Source organism: Carettochelys insculpta, chromosome 1 (genome assembly GCF_033958435.1).
Source record: "Carettochelys insculpta isolate YL-2023 chromosome 1, ASM3395843v1, whole genome shotgun sequence".
NCBI classification, from domain to species: domain Eukaryota; kingdom Metazoa; phylum Chordata; order Testudines; family Carettochelyidae; genus Carettochelys; species Carettochelys insculpta.
The window spans coordinates 66018822-66037922 of record NC_134137.1 but is presented as its reverse complement, the minus strand read 5'-3'; the positions used below and the strand labels follow the sequence as shown (position 1 = coordinate 66037922).

Here is a 19101-nt window from a genome sequence, read left to right as displayed (position 1 = left end):
TAGTGGAAGGGCCCAGGTTTCCTTAGAAGCACTGGCAAAGGAGCTTGAGACCAGAGAAGTAGACAGGTATAATAGAGAGCCTGAGAGAAGGGTATGATGGTCACAGGGCCAGGAGCTGGGGCTGAAGACCTTTTTTTTTTTTTTGGATGTTGGGAAGGTTTATTACTCTAGAAAGGGTGGAGCAAAGAGTGTCCTGACCAGAGGAACCAAATTATGGGAAGAGACCCCAGCAGTACTTGAGCCACTGTCAGCAGGTGGCCCAAGACAGAGAGCAAGCCATTAGGTCATGCAGTGCTTCAGCAGTGAGGCAACTCCCTCACAATAAAAATAGCACTTCTCATATTAAAAGCTCTAAAAATACTACTAGTTTAATCACTAAACCTCCAACAGCATGCAGGGATTCATCCCATTTTGTGGAGGGGAACTTGAGAGTGATTAAGTGACTCAAGGACACAAATTAGTTAGTATCAGGGCGGGGGTTAGATGTGAGGATCTCCATTAGACATTAAGCTAATTAAAGAAGCATTAACAAGGCCTTCATATGATAGAGATTGGACTAAAATGACTGACATACCCATAATATTGTCACATTTCCTTAACGTTCCCATGGAAGGGAGCAGATGTCACACAACAGTCAAAAGTACAGTTCCACTACTGAAGGAAGAAGTGTTTCACTGGCAATTGAAACCACCTGTGTTTGCCATTCTCAACACTACACTAATCATTCTCCTATTTTGCACTTACGTAAGTGTCAGGATTCCCGGGCCCTTTTAGCTGAACTCAGGCTGACAAAAGAGAACCCAGCAGCTTTCACCACACTGTCCTACTGTGGGGCTCCTGCTGAGTGCATAAACGAACCCAAATGGATCCTTTACTTCACAATCTGTATTCTTATTAGAAATGTTGAGAAATTTCCACGCACAGTCATCGCTACTGTGGAACAGGTGCTTCAGGATTCCTAGCATGCACTGCTATGTACAACTGAAGTTCTACAGTGTGCAGAGAGTTGGTGTATGGAGTTGACTGTGAGAGAAATTTTGACTGAGGAAAAAAATCTGAGGGAAAAGGTTGACTATTTGGCTCATGTTGTCCCTTGTTGCTACATAACTGCAGATCAAGGGGCCGGTGGGAGGCACTTGTTGAGGGATAGCAGATTGTTGGGGAGGGTCAAAGCTTCCATGGCATCTGTCTACTTAACCATTTGGGAAACAAACTATTTTTAAGATGGATCTTGACAAACTCATTAACAGGATTATGTTGGGTTGTCCTCTCTGGCAAGAGATCCAATTCTGTGACCTAGGAGCTCCCTACCAGTCTTCAGTTCCTAATAGAACTCCAGAGTCCTTGACAAGTGAGATACTATATTAAAATCACCTGTTTCTACACAGATTCATGGTTTGGTTTGAAGTGACCAACATAAATAGTTAGATTTGGTGTAGAAGTTAGAAAAATTCCTCAGCTCTACCAAGAACTGAATAATCTTTACTGGGCTCTCCATTTAACACCTGAATTTTTTCCAATATCCTGAAAAAGGAGTTGTACTAGAAATATATCCAGTCCACTAATCAGAGTGACAAGCTGAAGCTGCTAGCTATAACTTTTTTTAACGACTTTTAAGAAGTGCTACGCTTCATCTAGAAGTTCTTAGCCTGACTTCATAGAGTGATCCAGAGCCATCCGCAGGAATTGGTCCCTCCCCCACGAGGTCATGTAAAGAAAACAAATTGGAGGGAGGATACGTGATCACTCTGTCAGTTTAAAAGGGGATTAGGGTGGGGAAAAGATAAAATATGGAGAGCTTGATTTGCTCGTACTCACCAGTTAACTTACTGTAGGTCCAGGCTAGTCCATGGCACTACAAAGATTTGAAACCAGAGTCAAGAGCAGAATCAATCCCAAGTCTCTTGAAACTGAAGCTGGTCTCTGTACCCTAATCTCTCTTTTCTGAGAAAAGGAAGATTTGAGGCTCTAACAATAACTAAACAGTTAGCACTTAAACATGCCACCTGTGACTCCTAGCTACAGCTCCATGAACAAGGCAGGTTAGTTAGCAAGCATGCTACTCAAAGGTGATATAAGGTTTTGATTTTACTCTCAGATATCTTAATTACACGGTTCAGAGTATTGAAAACAATATCAGTGATGTTACTAACAGTCTAGAATCACCAGGTGGATAAAAACCCATCAGCCATTTAGAGTTGTTTGAATACAATTGCTGTTGTGTGCGTCAGAAAACAGAGATAAAATCATCACCAGCAGAGCTCTTTTAATCTAATTGGCTCAAGTGACACAAAACCTCTTGCTTTTCCTGTTTATTTTTTCACACTATTATTTGTCTCACCTGCCAGAATAGATAACCTGCCTATAGAGTGACTTTAATTCATAGTATCTTCAAAATTTCTGAGAAATGCAAATCTAATTACAGTGAAACAAGGCGTCTCTCTCTTAGTAATGTATCATCCTGTTCTGATGAACTATAAAGCTGCTTCATGTCATTCCCTAACATCAGTATACAGGTGCCTTTGTCAGAATTATAAGTGCCTGAAAGTGCTCCAGTTTCTCTCCACTCTTTGGATGTACAGCAGTAAACAAGCAGTGGGATCTCTCTTCTTCAGCCACCTTACTACTTAGAAAAATTGTAAGAAAACAGCAACCTCAGAAATATATTGTCGAGATATGTAGGCCCATCTCTTTAGCTGAGGTAAACCATTATAGCTCCACAGTGCAGGGGCATCTTTTTCTTTATAAAATAAAGAAAATGAATTTCACTTTTTCCTATTGCAATTTTGAGCAGTTGGATTTTTCTGTCTTTGCAAGTGTCAGAGCAGCTCGTCCGGTGTGGGATGTCACTCTTCAGCAGATGTGACCCTACAGACAGGAAGGATGGCCTTGTTGCTAAGGCGCACATTGAGACCTGTGAGACACACGTTCTATTCCTGTCACAAACGTTCTTCTCCATGTGCCTCAATTTCCTTAGATAGAAAATGCACCTACCACTTACCTAATAAGACCCATCAGCCAAACTGATACCATCTGATAGAAGGAGCTCTGTAATTGCAAAGATAGGCTCTGCTGCCTTTCAGTACAGCATTCCATGCTGTGTGAGGTTCCTTCTGCAAGGGTGCATCTTTACCCTTGCAGCTAAGAGGTATAAAGCACATTACAAATATTAATGAAGTAAACTTCACAGCAGTCCTGCGAGGTAAAGAAAAATCCTCCTCCTCCTCTTACAGCCAGGAAAACCTCAGACTAATGCGTACACCTCAGCTCAGAGGTGGGAGGTCAACAGAGATGAACTTACTGTACTTCAGCCGCTATACTAAAAAAACCACAGTGTGGCCATAGGGATGCAGGCAGTGGCTCAGACTCACCACCTGAGTACAGTCCCACAGCTGATTGCCTTGATTTATACTGAGGCAATTAGCCCAAGCCACCTCAGTGGTGCTGCAATTCTCAGAGCACTAGGTTGAGCACAGCTCGTGTGTGTCTGTCTGTTTGCACTAACACACCCCTGCTAGGTGCAAGGTCACTCAGGAGAGCTGCTGCAGAACTGGTAACAGGATCCAGATCTCTTGAGTTCCTAATCTGTGCTTTAACTTTAAAACCCTCCTCCTAGGGAAGCAGCATGGGCAAGGGCCATGCCTTAGGAAATAGAGAACTGACCCAAATGCATCAGAAACGTATTAGCTATTGTGACAGGTTGCATCTCTCAAATCTGGTGCTCTTTTGTCTGGTCATATCCACAGTCCAGCAGGACCATGAGTGTTCCACGACAAGAGAGTGCTGGGGCTGGGGCTACTACCCTCTGAGGATCCACAGGCCAGGATGGGTCCAGGTCTGGGTCCAGGTCCAAAGGCCCTGACTGCCCCGTAGCAGCATGCAGGCCAGAGGCAGAGTCCCAGCCTGCCTTGCAGGGCCAGGGGATGGAGCCAGAGCCACTGATAGCCCCTCAGCAGCCCTGGGTTGGAGCTGCATCCCCGCGGCAGCCATGGGGAGCCTGGGCTGGGGTGGGTGGTTGGGGCTGCAGCAGCCCAGGGAGCCTGCGTCACCAGGGGGCAGAAGCCCTGGACCGCCCCTCATCTGACAAATTCTCTTGCTCAGCACCACTGGCTTATATGTTGTTTCCCACCTCCCCGAGTGCTAAAGCTTGAGCAGGGAGCAACATAATTGTTTCAATTTATTTAGCAACCAGGTTTGACTTAGGGCACCCAGGGACTGAGCATCACTGTCTCACTGTAAAGCTCTGTTGTATTGAAGATTGATGCACCTGCCACGCTGCATGGGAAATCAGACTCTAATTGAGTGCTGTGTGCAAAACAGGCAGGCGCTGCAAGATTTACCTTTCAAAAGAGCTGTAAACTTTAATGAACTGTATGCCTGACATGTCTGGTTACATGTCTATTGATTGAGCTATCCAGCCACCAAAAATATAAGATGGAGCTAGAGTCTGTGCTGATGCAAGTGCAGTAATTCTGTGTCTTGGGCTCTGATCCTCCAAGGGACTGTTATCCTGGCAGTCCACACAGGTCCATGACAGCTCCTGGAACATGAAGAACCTAACAGGGCAGAGCAGTTAGATATTGTTGAGGGTGCGGAGTGAGTGATGCTCACTACTTACATGGGTGACAGCAAAGTACACCGGGAATGGATAATGACAACTGGCTTTTTGGGGAAAGTTCTCAGATAAAAGCCTGGGGAATTTCTGATTCAGTTCGACTAAACAGAGGCCAAAATTGGCTGCATTTTCAATACAGGGAACTTAAAATTACAGGAGCAATTGAAAAGCAACCTAATCTATGTGTGAAATGAGCAAAATATGTAGAAGAGAAGAAGGACCATCCAACAGGAGACTAGATTGGGACTTGGGAGACTTCGGTTTATCTCTTTGTTCTTACATACCTTCCTGTGCAACCTCAGGCAAATCACTCAGCACCAGATCTGAAAGGGCTGAAGGTGCATATAGATGCAGATTGGTGCTGAAGGGATTGTAAAACTCCCAACTCCAATTACCTATCCTCTTTATGCGCTTTTAAAAAATCCCCTTTGGCAGCTAAATACCTCTCAAAAACTGGCCCTGGTCTTTCTGTCTCATTTCTCTGTTTGTAAAATGGGAAGGTGGGCGGCGGGGAGACAGCATTTACCTACCTCAAGTGGTGTTGTGAGGATGCACACATGAAGGAATATGAGGCCCTCAGATACTTTAGTAATGGGGCAAGGGAGCACACTTAAGACAGGGACAGTGCTATTTTTGGTGCTGGTACTTGTCAGTATTGAGTACTGGCACCTCTGGAGCCCTAACTGTAGGACTGGCTGGGAAGGGAAAGCTGAGAACTGGCTCTTTTAATTTTTACAAAAAAAAAAAAAGCAATGGATAGACCAATGTCATAAATTGAGAGGACTTACTGCAGAATTTTCTGGGCCATTTGAACTTGTGTGTGTGTGTGTGAGAAAAATATTTAGCCCTTTTTGTTCTTAATATTTTGGGATTTCAGCTGTATTAAATCAAGGGGAAGAAATGGACTGTTCTTGTACAACTTGCTTACTTGTGCTCCTTCAAATAAACATTCAACCGTACACCTAATTGGCACATTCCATTATTTTGCTCACGTGTTTAAATCAGGTACAGGCTTGTGCAAATCACTTGACTGTAGATTCCCATTATTCATAAACAGCTGTGGAAAAACGAGGGCAGTTACAAGTAAAATTTCAGCAGTGTCTCAAAATAGTGACCTACATGTTGTTTCTCTGTCCCCTCCACCCTGCTCCCCAGAGTGGTCTGAGGAACAAGGGATGGTTTATAGCTTTAAACAGGGAAGTACATGGCAAGATTTGATCAGGAAAAAATGATCTGCTTTGGAAAATGCCACACTTGAGGATTCTGAAGTTTTCTGGGGTGCTAGGTGCTGGTGATAATGAGCCTTGTCTAAGTTTAACTTGCCCCTGCACAGAATTTCCCCCAGCGGTCCATTTTATACCTTGTGTAATAGTGGTAGTACTAATGTACACAGCTGAGCTGATGCATAATTGTTGCTGGGAGGGTGGGGGAAAATTTTTAAATTTTAGGTCAGTGTTCTCTGTCAGCTGTGTGAAAGAGAGAATCAAATGCCACCCAGCTGATTAGCAGAACACCCACAGCGTCCACAGACAGCAGCATGTATTTCTACTGGTGGTGCACATCCACACATACCTCAGTGCATATAACAGCATTTATTCTGCACATAGATGGGGAAAAGATTAGAGAGTGCGTTGGTTCTGGTGGTATACAGCAAGGTTCACAGCAGAACATACAAACCTTGACAGAAATATCATGTGCCCCCTCCTCAATGCATCACCCCTGTTACACAGTAAATACGGGGCCAGACCCACCATGTCTTTGCATCTTCATCATTCACACCCGCATTAAGTGCATGTATAAAGCTGTGAGGTTGTTCCGATTACTTTGCATGCATATTAGTGACTATATGAGATGCCAAGTATCATGGCCTGTTCCCAGTCTCCAGTAAAATGCTTGACAGACACAATAAATTAGTGACCTTCCTTCCCTCATTACCATCCCTTAGGTTTCCTTAACTTTCTGAGGCCATTACTTATATCTCAACGGCTGTCAGCTGCATTTCTGTTTTAACTTCCCTTGCTGTCTAGAGGTTAGCCTATGAGCTCAGCTACCCATACGTGTTTCTTACTTTGGTTTCATAATTGAAATTTCTCTCTCCTGTCTCTTTCATTTGTATGCCTGAGCAAACATGCTGAAAAACGAAACAGAAAAAATGTAAAGCAAGTGAAATCTCTGTTGCGTCAGAGACTGGAAAGACCAAAAGGATCTGTTCCTTCATGTTAGGTCTTTATAAAGCATTAATCATTGTCCTCTGTGAGGAGAAACTATGGGTATTGATTTATTTTTCAAATGTTAATGAATAAGCCTCTGAAATAGAGACCCAGGTTTCAGACCCTGGTGAAGCTGATGCACTTCATCTTTTCCCCCATCTACTCCTGATTTTCTTCCTGGAACTTTTATATTGGCATGCACAAACTGGGCGATTTCAGCTTGCGTACACAATTGCCTAAAATTTGCACTTCTGTTGAGGGCTTTGTTGTATGCATAGCTGAAAATGTAGCCCTGACATTCATCCTTCTTGGGCACTGACTTTCAAATTGTAATAAATAGTTCTAGTAATAATTACTGGATTTGTACAATTTTTGGAAAACTGGCTCTTCATAAATACATAACAGTTTCCTTAGCTGAATATGTGATGATTTTACATAAATTCAAGAATCATTGCTGGCACACTTGGTTAATATTTTCTAAAAAATTAACCAGAGAATAAAAGGGGCTCTCTACAGTTGCACTTCAGGACTGCTGGACACATGGGTGTAGGAATGCAAGAGCTGGCTGTCATCTCCAGAGAGTTAAAATAAAATAAAAATCGCAGAGATTTGGTCTTGCAAGTTTTGGGTTGAACTTTTAATTCACAGCTTCCTAAAAGAGAGAGGATGAGTTTTCTGGAGTCTAAGGCTGCGTCTACACGTGCACGCTACTTCGAAGTAGCGGCAGTAACGTCGAAATAGCGCCCGTCACGTCTACACGTGTTGGGCGCTATTTCGAAGTTGAAATCGACGTTAGGCGGCGAGACGTCGAAGTCGCTAACCCCATGAGGGGATAGGAATAGCGCCCTACTTCGACGTTCAACATCGAAGTAGGGACGTGTAGACGATCCGCGTCCCGCAACATCGAAATAGCGGGGTCCTCCATGGCGGCCATCAGCTGGGGGGTTGAGAGATACTCTCTCTCCAGCCCTTGCGGGGCTCTGTGGTCACCGTGGGCAGCAGCCCTTAGCCCAGGGCTTCTGGCTGCTGCTGCTGCAGCTGGGGGTCCGTGCTGCATATACAGGGTCTGCAACTAGTTGTTGGCTCTGTGTATCTTGCACTGTTTAATGAAAGTGTGTCTGGGAGGGGCCCTTTAAGGGAGCGACTTGCTGTTGAGTCCGCCCCGTGACCCTGTCTGCAGCTGTGCCTGGCTCCCTTATTTCGATGTGTGCTACTTTGACGTGTAGACGTTCCCTCGCTGTGCCTATTTCGATGTTGGGCTGAGCAACGTCGAAGTTGAACATCGACGTTGCCAGCCCTGGAGGACGTGTAGACGTTATTCATCGAAATAGCCTATTTCGATGTCGCAACGTCGAAATAAGCTATTTCGAAGTTGGGTGCACGTGTAGACGTAGCCTAAGTGTTTGTTCCTCAATTCTTTGTACATTCAAATCCCTCATGGATTTCAATAACAGTTTTCAGATGAAAGCCTTTACATAAACCCTGCCCTAAATAACTAGGGTTGGTTTGCTGAACTCTATCCCTCTATCAAAGATTTTTTAAACTCACTAGTTTTGTGGACCTCAGAAATAGGGGGCCTCATTGTTAGCTGGTGTAAATCAGCAGAGTGAGGATCTGGCCCTTGATTTCCCTTCTTTGAAGAGGCTGTTACATACAAAAAAGATGTGAAAAAATAAGCTTACATAGACTCGTTTGCTAATAGCCTTTTAACCATCTCTGAAGGTTTTGAGTAAGACCTGGAGCTGAAATGCCACTTTGCAGTTTCTTCATATTGCCCAGGACAAAAGTTACCTTTGCTGCAATACTACCAGTTGATGTTTTGTTGGCACACAGCCACAGACACGTGGAAAAGCACATCCGTGGAAGGATAATTTTTTGCCTACATCAGAGATGGGCAGATTTAAGGGAGCAGAGCACCAACACCCCCGCCCCCAAAAAACATATATCAAGCCTTATATTGGAAAGGTTGGGTCTACTCCTGGGCAGGGGGAACTCTCCTGGAGGGTCTGGTCCTGTACCCACAGGGGGGTGATGTAGGGCTGCAAAGCAACCCGCCCTCACACCGGCTCTGCAGTGATGGCTACTGTCCAAAAGAAGCTGGGCTCAGCACCTGGCTCCAGCCCCCCGGCTCACACTGCACCCAGTGACAATTAGAAAGAGTCCACCACAGTGTCATGTAACATGCATTTGTGGCTAGGCTGGTCTCTCCTGCTGCACCCTGCTCCCTTCCTGGCCCTGGCAGCCACAGATGCAGGATTTTGCTTGCTATGCTAGGCTGTGGCAGAGCAAATAACACAATCTGGTGAGCTGGAGATGGCCTCTAGGCTGCCAGCTGCCCATTCCTGAGCTACATCAAGTGTTAAGCCAGCTTTACCGCTTGCAAGTGATGCCCTCTGTCCTTCAGTGCTTTGACCCTCTAAACTCTAATTAGCTAAGGTATAGACAGATTTATCCTAAAAAAATCAATCCCTTCCTGAAACAAACAATTTCCTTTATTAAAGGTGTTCTATGAGGAACACTTAATTTATCAGGTAACAGTAAAATCCCTTGACTTTGCAAATAACTCCAGATTTCCAGAACTTTTTCAAGCTCAGATTTTATAGATAATGTGTCTATATGGTAAAAGCACCATATATATCTCTGTTTGCTTTTAAAATTAGAAGAAAAATTAATGGAAAGGTGTTGGTGAAAATAAAATCGCCTTTTAAAATGTTTCACCCTTTATTGGTGAAATAGGATGAAATTGGGCTTTTATGGGCATATAGATTGCATGGGTGTGACCTTCATTGAGATGTGGACCTTCGCTGCATATTCTCTGTGCTCGGCACCTACCTGTGCTGCTGTTTGCAGCAGGAAGGAACCGGGAATCACAGTTTGTTTGTTTGTCTTCCTCCACAGGAGTATCAGTGAGGTTGTGGAATTTAGGTAGAGGCTGAGATTAAACTGAACTAGGAGATTGGCCTTTGGAAGTGAGATGGAATGTATGCTCATCCCTCGCTTTATGAGCACAATTGGTTCCCAACTTTCTGCTCGTAGGCAGAAACTTGTAAGAGGGACACTAAATTCCTATTAAATTATATGTAAACATCTCTGATGAGTTCCTAAGGCTACGTCTACACGTGCACGCTACATCGAAATAGTCTATTTCGATGAATAACATCTACACGTCCTCCAGGGCTGGCAACGTCGATGTTCAACTTCGACGTTGGGCAGCACCACATCGAAATAGGCGCTGCGAGGGAACGTCTACACGCCAAAGTAGCACACATCGAAATAAGGGTGCCAGGCACAGCTGCAGACAGGGTCACAGGGTGGACTCAACAGCAAGCCGCTCCCTTAAAGGGCCCCTCCCAGACACACTTGCACTAAACAACACAAGATCCACAGAGCCGACAACTGGTTGCAGACCCTGTGCATGCAGCATGGATCCCCAGCTGCAGCAGCAGCAGCCAGAAGCCCTGGGCTAAGGGCTGCTGCACACGATGACCATAGAGCCCCGCAGGGGCTGGAGAGAGAGTGTCTCTCAACCCCTCAGCTGATGGCTGCCATGGAGGACCCCGCTATTTTGATGTTGCGGGACGCGGATTGTCTACACGTGCCCTACTTCGACGTTCATCTTCGAAGTAGGGCGCTATTCCCATCCCCTCATGGGGTTAGCGACTTCAACGTCTTACCGCCTAACGTCGATTTCAACTTCGAAATAGCGCCCAACACGTGTAGCCGTAACGGGCGCTATTTCAAAGTTGGCGCTGCTACTTAAGTCTCCTAACTTAGGGAAGGAGTGGCAGCGGGTGGTGCTGTTTTTGAAAGGTGAGTGAACCTTGGGTTGGGGAGGGTGAAAGGCTGGGGGTAGTTTGGGACTGTGAGTGGGAGGGAGGGTTAAAATCTGGTGGCAGCTTGGGGTGGAGGGTTCAGGCTGCTGCAGTTTGGGACTGGCGGGGGCTGCAGGGCCACGGGGGATCAGGTGGCAGGGCAGGTCTGGCTGTCTGGCTGTGGGCCGATAGCGAGGTCTGGTTGCCATGGCTTGGGGCCGCAGGGCCAGAGGGGGTCAGGCCACAGGGCAGCAGGGGGTACAGGTGGCTGCAGGGAGGGTCTGGCGGTGGGGTTACAGAGGGCAGGGGGGTCTGGCCGTGGGGCTGTGGGGATTACAAGCAGCAGTGGGGTATGGCAGGGGTGTCAGGCAGCGGGGTGTACAGGCGGCCAGAGGGTTAGGCTGCAGGGCCCACAGGGGGGTACAGGCGGCAGATGGGTTCAGGCTGTGGGGCCAGTAAGGGAGTCTAGCTTCTGCAGTTTAGGGCTGTGTGGGGGATCAGGCAGCAGTGGGGTCTGAAGCAGAGTCAATGCTCTCAGAGTCTGTGGTGCGGGAGACTGGGGCAAGTGATGTGACCAAATGCATGGAAAGCCCCAAGGGAACCTATCAGGGTGGACATGGATGACCCTGTTCTAGCTGGGCAGTAGCTCATGCCAGGAAAGAATGCCCACTACACCCAAAAGTCTGGTGAAATTTTAAAAAAAGGGACACTGTTCACTCGCACACCAGAGTCGTGAAATTCCTGTTTGGGACAGGATGTTGAAACCCCAGAAATCTCATGGAAAAGTCTGTTTTTATGAGGCTTTGATCATTCAAGAGGCTTGGATGACTTGGGAGAATCATCCAACATTTTGGATTTTCATCCAGAGCCAAGACTGGATGATCATGAATGCCTATTTATAAACATCCTGGTAGGTGAGCTGGAAGCAACACAACAAATCCAGATTGCTGGCTGTTTCCTGCTCCAGGGAGTAAGTCATCCCAAGCCAAGCTGCTCTCACTTTCCCCACCCCACCTCTTCCTTCAGGAACCTGCAGGGCCTTGAAAGCTAATCATATGCAGGGGAGTAGTGCTTATTGCCAACCCAAAGTACAGCTCAACTGTGGTAGGTGACTGCCCCTAAAGAGTTTACAATCTGAATAGATAAAACAGCCAGAGTCAGGGGAAGGCTATAAGAGACAAGCAGAGCGAGCAATGTGATGGGGAACTGTGCTCTCTGGTGCCATTCCATGTGAATTCTTATTAAAACCCATAGAAACCCCAGCCAGAAGGCACCATGGTGGTCATCTGAGCTGACACAGGCCACAGACCTTCCCCTAATTAATTCCCACTTGAACTGGAGTATAAAACATCCCACCTTGGTTTAAAAATGAACGCGGGCACAGCTGCATAGTGACAAAGCAGACCGGAAGAAAGAAGGAACCGTGCAGGAAACGTTCGTGTACTCACCCCATGCCCACGCCCACCTTCATGGGGTTTGTTGTAATTAGATGGCCCAGATGGGATTGAGATAGTTGTAGTTCTTGATTTAAAAGCTAAATTTTCCCTCTAGAAAGTGAACCTGGAATAACATTGTTGATTTAGGGCTTGAGTGGAGTCAAGTTTTACTTTAACAATGTCTCTTTAACCAAAGCACTTGTAATACAGTAAAACCCAAGAGTTCCCTGTACCCTCTCATGCCTCAACTGAAATTTCATAAGAAGAAATCCATCGTTCGGTGAAATTTATAGATTCGTTGTAAAAAGAACCATATTGTAGGTTGCTTGATTTATTGTTGATTCTGTGGGCAGCACTTAACAGAATAGTGGAGGAATGTGATTTGAAAATACACCAGAGAGGGATTCTGCAGAGTGCTGGCGGCATCAGGTTTCACCCAAATTGAAGGTATTTTCACTCTTTTTGGATACCATAACTAGCTGGGATTATTATCAAATTTCATTTTGCTGAATCTCTGTAAAGCTGAGAACTAGTGAAAATAAATTCAACTGCAGTGACTTTTGTTTCATTTCCAATCAGATGAAGCTTTTGGTTATTTTAGTATAATTTCTTTCTTTCTTTCCTTGGGAGCCCTTTCTGTCTGCGTGAATTACTGATAAAGGCTTTCGTTTTACACTATATGAGTATGTGCGCAACAGCAAGGTGTGCAGCAGTGATCAGAAGAGAGCCACTACCTAATTCACCAAAAAAAAGCCTTGTCTTATTGATGGCAGATCTATGGCTATGCTGAATGTGTTGGTGGCCTCAAGAGAATCTACCACTTAGACTGGGAACTGTAGATCTTTATTTGAGTAGCTGAGGTCTGGAATCTGGGAGCTCAGTTGCCATGTGTTTGTTGTAGTGGAGAGTGGCTACAGCTCAGGCCTATAGCAGATGAAGTTCCAGGGAAAAAAATACTTATGTGACCCCTGCCACATTGGGCAACACACTAGAACCACATTGCTAAATGCCTGGGCTGCTAGTTTCAGATAAAGCTTTGTAAGTGGGGCTGCAATCAGATCATGCCCTCTATGGATTGGACACAGAGAGGGGACTTGTAGGCTGTGCACGTGCACACACATACACACACACACTGAGGTTATATGATCTATAAAGAGAATTGGCCCAATTTCCCAACTGGTGTAATCAGTGTTGCAACCCTGACATACACCAACTGGGACCTGGGCTTAGTGTCATCCGTATTCCACAGAAGATCGCTTCGTTATCCATGGGAGGGAATAAGGCTCCTTTCATGGGAGGCGCCAGGTACGCCCTCTGTTGCATTGGTGTGAAGAACAGGGTTGACTAATGTCCCTAATGAAATGCACCCTAGAATACTCAAGGAGCTGATAGAGGAGGTATCTGAGCCTTTACCTATCATCTTTGGAAAATCATGGGAGACAGGAGAGATTCCAGAAGACTGGAAAAGGGCAAATATAGTGCCCATCTATAAAAAGGGGAATAAGAATAACCCAGGAAACTACAGGCCAGTCAGCTTAACTTCAGTGCCAGGAAAGATAATGGAGCAGGTAATTAAAGAAATGATCTGCAAGCACTTGGAAGGTGGTAAGGTAATAGGAAACAGCCAGTATGGATTTGTAAAGAATAAATCTTGTCAAACTAATCTGAGAGCTTTCTTTGATAGGATAACGAGCCTTGTGGATAGGGGAGAAGCTGTAGATGTGGTCTACCTAGACTTTAGTAAAGCATTTGATACGGTCTGTCATGATATTCTTATAAAAAAACTAGGCAAATACAATTTAGATGAGGCTACTATAAGGTGGATGCATAACTGGCTGGATAACCATACCCAGAGAGTAGTTCTTAATGGTTCTCAATCCTGCTGGAAAAGTATAAAAAGTGGGGTTCCGCAGGGGTCTGTGTTAGGACCGGTTCTGTTCAATGTCTTCATCAATGATTTAGATATTGGCATAGAAAGTGCGCTTATTAAGTTTGCAGATGATACCAAGTTGGAAGGGGTTGCGACTACTTTGGAGGACAGGGTCATAATTCAAAATGATCTGGATAAATTGGAGAAATGGTCTGAGGTAAACAGGATGAAGTTTAATACGGACAAATGCAAAGTGCTCCACTTAGGAAGCAACAATCAGTTTCACACATACAGAATGGGGAGAGACTGTCTAGGAACGACTACAGCAGAAAGGGATCTAGGGATTATAGTGGACCACAAGATAAATATGAGTCAACAGTGTGAGGCTGTTGCAAAAAAAGCAAACATGATTCTGGGATGCATTAACAGGTGTGTTGTGAACAAGACACGAGAAGTCATTCTTCCGCTCTACTCTGCACTGGTTAGGCCTCAGCTGGAGTATTGTGTCCAGTTCTGGGCACCGCAGTTCAAAAAAGATGTGGAGAAACTAGAGAGGGTCCAGAGAAGAGTGACAAGAATGATTAAAGGTCTAGAGAATGTGACCTATGAAAAAAGGTTGAAAGAATCGGGCTTGTTTAGTTTGGAAAAGAGAAGATTGAGGGGAGACATGATAGCGGTTTTCAGGTATCTAAAAGGGAGTCATAAGGAGGAAGGAGAAAACTTGTTCTTCTTGGCCTCTGAGGATAGAACAAGAGGCAATGGGCTTAAACTGCAGCAAGGGAGGTTTAGGTTGGACATTAGGAAAAAGTTCCTAACTGTCAGGGCAGTCAAACAGTGGAATAAATTGCCAAGGGAGGTTGTGGAATCTCCATCACTGGAGATATTTAAGAACAGGTTAGATAGATGTCTGTCAGGGATGGTTTAGACAGTACTTGGTCCTGCCATTGGGGCAGGGGGCTGGAGTCGATGGCCTCTCGAGGTCCCTTCCAGTCCTAGTGTTCTATGATTCTATGAAATCACAGAACAGGAGAAATGGAAGGGACCTCAAGAGGTCATCGAGTCCAGTTCCCTGCCCTCTTAGGCCATGTCTACACGTTCCCCAAACTTCGAAATGGTCACGCAAATGGCCATTTTGAAGTTTACTAATGAAGCGCTGAAATGCATATTCAGCACTTCATTAGCATGCGGGCAGCAGCAGCACTTCGAAATTGACACGGCTCACCGCCGCGCAGCTCGTCCAGACAGGGCTCCTTTTCAAAACGACCCCGCCTACTTTGAAGTCCCCTTATTCCCATCAGCTCATGGGAATAAGGGGACTTCGAAGTAGGCGGGGTCCTTTCAAAAAGGAGCCCCTTCTGGACGAGCCGCATGGCGGCAAGCCGCATCAATTTCGAAGTGCCGCTGCCGCCCGCATGCTAATAAAGCGCTGAATATGCATTTCAGCGCTTCATTAGTAAACTTCGAAATGGCCATTTGCGTGGCCATTTCGAAGTTTGGGGCACGTGTAGACACGGCCTTACTGGCAAAGTCCCATTTATACAAACATGATGGTATTATCCCAGGTTTCATAAGCTGAGCTAATGAACGGCCCACTTTGTATATCTCAAAGAGCGCTCCCCTAACAGGCCTGGCACAAGTGACGCCCCATCCCTTGGTTTCCAGGGTATGTTGCAAGCACACCCTTGATAAGCCCTTGAACCAGCAGCCCTCCACATACGCAGCTCCCCGGGGGGGACAGGGAAAAGGGGGGCGGGCTTCACTTGGCACGGGAGATGTGGGCATTTTATTGGGCCCCTGTGCAAAGTGCCTTGCCATTCACCCTCTTTTCTAGGCTGTCGCCTCTCAGCCCTGTCTCTCATGGCCTGGGTTTTGCCAGTGAGGCATAACCCCAACAGCAGGAGAAACATAGAACTCTGCTCTCAGGTCTGAGAGGCTAAATGTCCTATTGTGTCAGCTGGAACTGCCTGATACAACCCCAGCCTTTCAATATAGGGCTTGGGAATGTGACAGATAAATTTCTCGCTTGCAGCTGCGGTGGGCCACATGGGATTCCACTGCATTGGGAGCTAGGGGACAAATGACAGGAACCTGCGGGGGTACCAGAGAGCAAGTGTGAAAAATCAGGTGTGGGGATTGTTAAAGAATCTGCTGTCACCTTTGGGCTACTCTGCTTCTGCTCTGCCCCTACAAATTTGTCCATCAATCATCCAAGTGACCTGGACTGAGTGCTGGGACGAGAATTTGCAGTTTACTCACCGTTCATTAAAATATCCTTTCCAAAAAGCAGCCTGCAGTCTCACCAGCAAGGTAGAATTAAAGATGAACCTTGTATTTTTAAAGTATCAGACCGTTAACAGACTGCATCCGTCCTAACAGCATTTAAAGAGCAAGTAATTAGCTATGGACTAGCAGCAAATGCAGAATGCAACTGCTGGAATGGCTGTTAAATATGACAAGGCTTGAAACCTATCAAATGCTGGCACACACACAGCTGAAGAAGAATCTATCCACTAACTGGATGCAGCAGGACCTGCCGAACTTTGGCCTTTACAACATGTAAGAAGGTGAGACGTGAACTGCCGTCTGCAGTAGAACCTCTTGGAGAGTGATAAACAGAAGCATGAAAATTCTTGGAGTTGGTAAATGTTTAGCTTGTGCGTCCTGGCTTGACTCACTGTTGTTTAGGTTTATTTATCCAGCCCTTAAGCAAACAAGGGAAAAATTCTTTATTGGGCTTAAATAAATAGTTTAATTATGAAAGAAGACCTGAAACAGCACATCCTGCCTAAAAGTGAAACTGGCCAGGGTGCTTGTCTGCCTTCCCCTGGTGAAATCAAGCAACCTTTATTAGCGGTTTGTGAACACTCCCTAGGCAGAGATCAGATGAGTGTGGTGCTTGGTAGTAGATTTGAAAATCCTATTTAAGACGCCATTACTGCCTAAAGCAGTTGTCCAATGCAAACTGAGGTGACTGTGATCTCGAATTATTGTGGAACCAGAGACAGGGTGAGGAGGGATTTTTCAGTTCCACACCAACTTCATTGTTGGGCTAGAATTCGGAATTCAGGTCCAAGGCCAGACCTGCCTCTCTGGAACACATCTCTGGGAAATGTGGGGAATACCTTGAGATCAGTACAGTGGTACTGTTGAATTCTGTAACAAGTCTATACTTCTCCTCTCAGTTTTATGGGCTGTTTAGAGTGATTTCCACAGAATCCTTTGGCTTCATTCCCACTCTGCAGGACTAGTGCTCAGGTAGGACAGCAGCAAAGTCCTGCAGGATCGCAGAGTGGCATTTAAATAAGTCTAGAAAATAGGTCTCATGTCACAATCAAAACTAAAGGGGCAGGTCCAGAGCCAAAGATTTGTGTCCCAACTGTACCCAAACTTGAAACCTAGGGAGGCTCAGACTTTAAGTTCCAGCTCCTGGCTGTGTTATAACACAGTTCACATAGAAACACTGCCCTGGTCATTGCTCTGAAGCCTGCAGCTAAATTTTGGGAAAACTAGGTCAGCTGCAAGAGAGAAGAGAATCAACTCTACTCTGGGTCAGCCACCTCCACACTTGCTTGAGAACACCCCTTACACACAGGGCAAGAGACAGATTTCAGCCTAGACAAAGAGGGAAAGTAGATTTCCAGACTCTTCCATTTCTGCAATAATAAAGGATGAAGTGCTATTTTTTGACAGTGGCACCAGGAAGTTCTGCCCAATTTTAATAATGAAGCAACATGTCCCTTAAAAGGCTGTGCATGGTTTTACAGTTCTACTCCCCATCCATGCCTTGCTATGCAATTTTTTAAATTCCAAATTTCATCTTTTCTTTCTGCCATGGCAATGGTGACACAAACACTTCTGAAGGAGGAGCTGAGTCAGGGCTTCTTCTCCTGGGAGAAGAATGTCCTTACTGTACACACGCCAGCCGAAAAAATATTCAATGTCATTTTCCCCACCTGATAAACTAGTTTAGCAAGTCAAAGCAGAAACCAGTGTCTGGGCTCAGGGGCATGTCAGCCCAGACAGGGGACTAGGCAATGTTTCACCCATCATTGCGACAACCACCCGGTGCCTTTTATCTAATCAAGCCCAACAATATGAAGTAGACCAAATCCTTTGCATCCAAGACAACCATGCAAAGCGTAAATAGATCACTTCTTAAAAAAATCAAAAACCAAAACTTTATTCCAAATTCAAACCTGAGCAACACTGATATTTTCAGCAAAATTTTTAACCTTTGCCCTCCTCTTCAAATGTTTTTCCACACATGGAAAAACAAGTGAATCCTCTTAATCCCTCTTTGCTACCCCTTAGTAAGTATCATTATCTTTGTGACAGGGGGATAAAATGGAGGTAGGCTGTTTAAATAGCTTGCCAAAGGGAGTCAATAACAGAGCCTAGATTAAAACACATTAATTTCTGACTTGCAACTCTCTGGTCACACCATTGGACCACACCTCTCTTGGGTGTAATATGTAATTTGAAATGTTGGTGTCTTGCAAGACTGATTTAACATGGTCACAGTGATCTCTTCACAGTACTGGGGGTAAGCAGTATGCCAAAGCTTTACAACAGTTACCTTTGTCCAGAATCTTCATAGAGGAGAAAAATTCAGCCCTCAGGTTGCCAGGTTTTCTTCCGTGGGTTCTGATTTACTTTCAAGTGGAACAGAAACATCGAGTTGTAAAGAGACCTGAAAGAAGGTACACATTTTGTGAATGAAAATTCTGCCTGGCAGTGAGAGGGAAATCTCCACAGGAGGGTAAAACAGAAATATTCACATATGGAAAAGTACAGCAAACCACCCTCTGCCGCCCTTGTAATTCATATTCCCATGCAATCATCTCATCCATCAAAATGCTTTGAATCCTACCCTAGTTAGGGATCAGCTGAATTAATAAAAGAGCTGGTCTCAGCCCTGCCTCCTAATAGGCTATCCCTTTGAGCAACCGTGAAACACAGAAAACTAATATAAATATAGCTGCCTACAGGCAGGAGTGAACCCGGGACCTCTGGATCTTAGTGCATGAGATCAGCAACCATATCTCCCTGTCCCAAAGATGAGACAGGGAGATATGGGGATGGGGTGCCTCCTCTTGGATCCACCAGGTATAGGGAGCCGGGAAGCGGGCAGCAGCTGCTGGTGCTCCCCCAGTTTTGC

The 19101-nt window shown here is 45.4% G+C and overlaps 1 long non-coding RNA gene across 1 annotated transcript in view; it reads right to left on the bottom strand.

The window, feature by feature from the left end:
* The window catches only part of LOC142005154 (uncharacterized), a 47422-nt gene extending 28795 nt beyond the window's left edge, over nucleotides 1–18627 (bottom strand). Inside the window, exon 1 of the long non-coding RNA XR_012643086.1 lies at nucleotides 18520–18627. This is a non-coding gene — a long non-coding RNA (uncharacterized LOC142005154). The remainder of the gene's footprint in view (nucleotides 1–18519) is intronic.
* Between the last annotated feature and the right edge of the window lie 474 nt (nucleotides 18628–19101).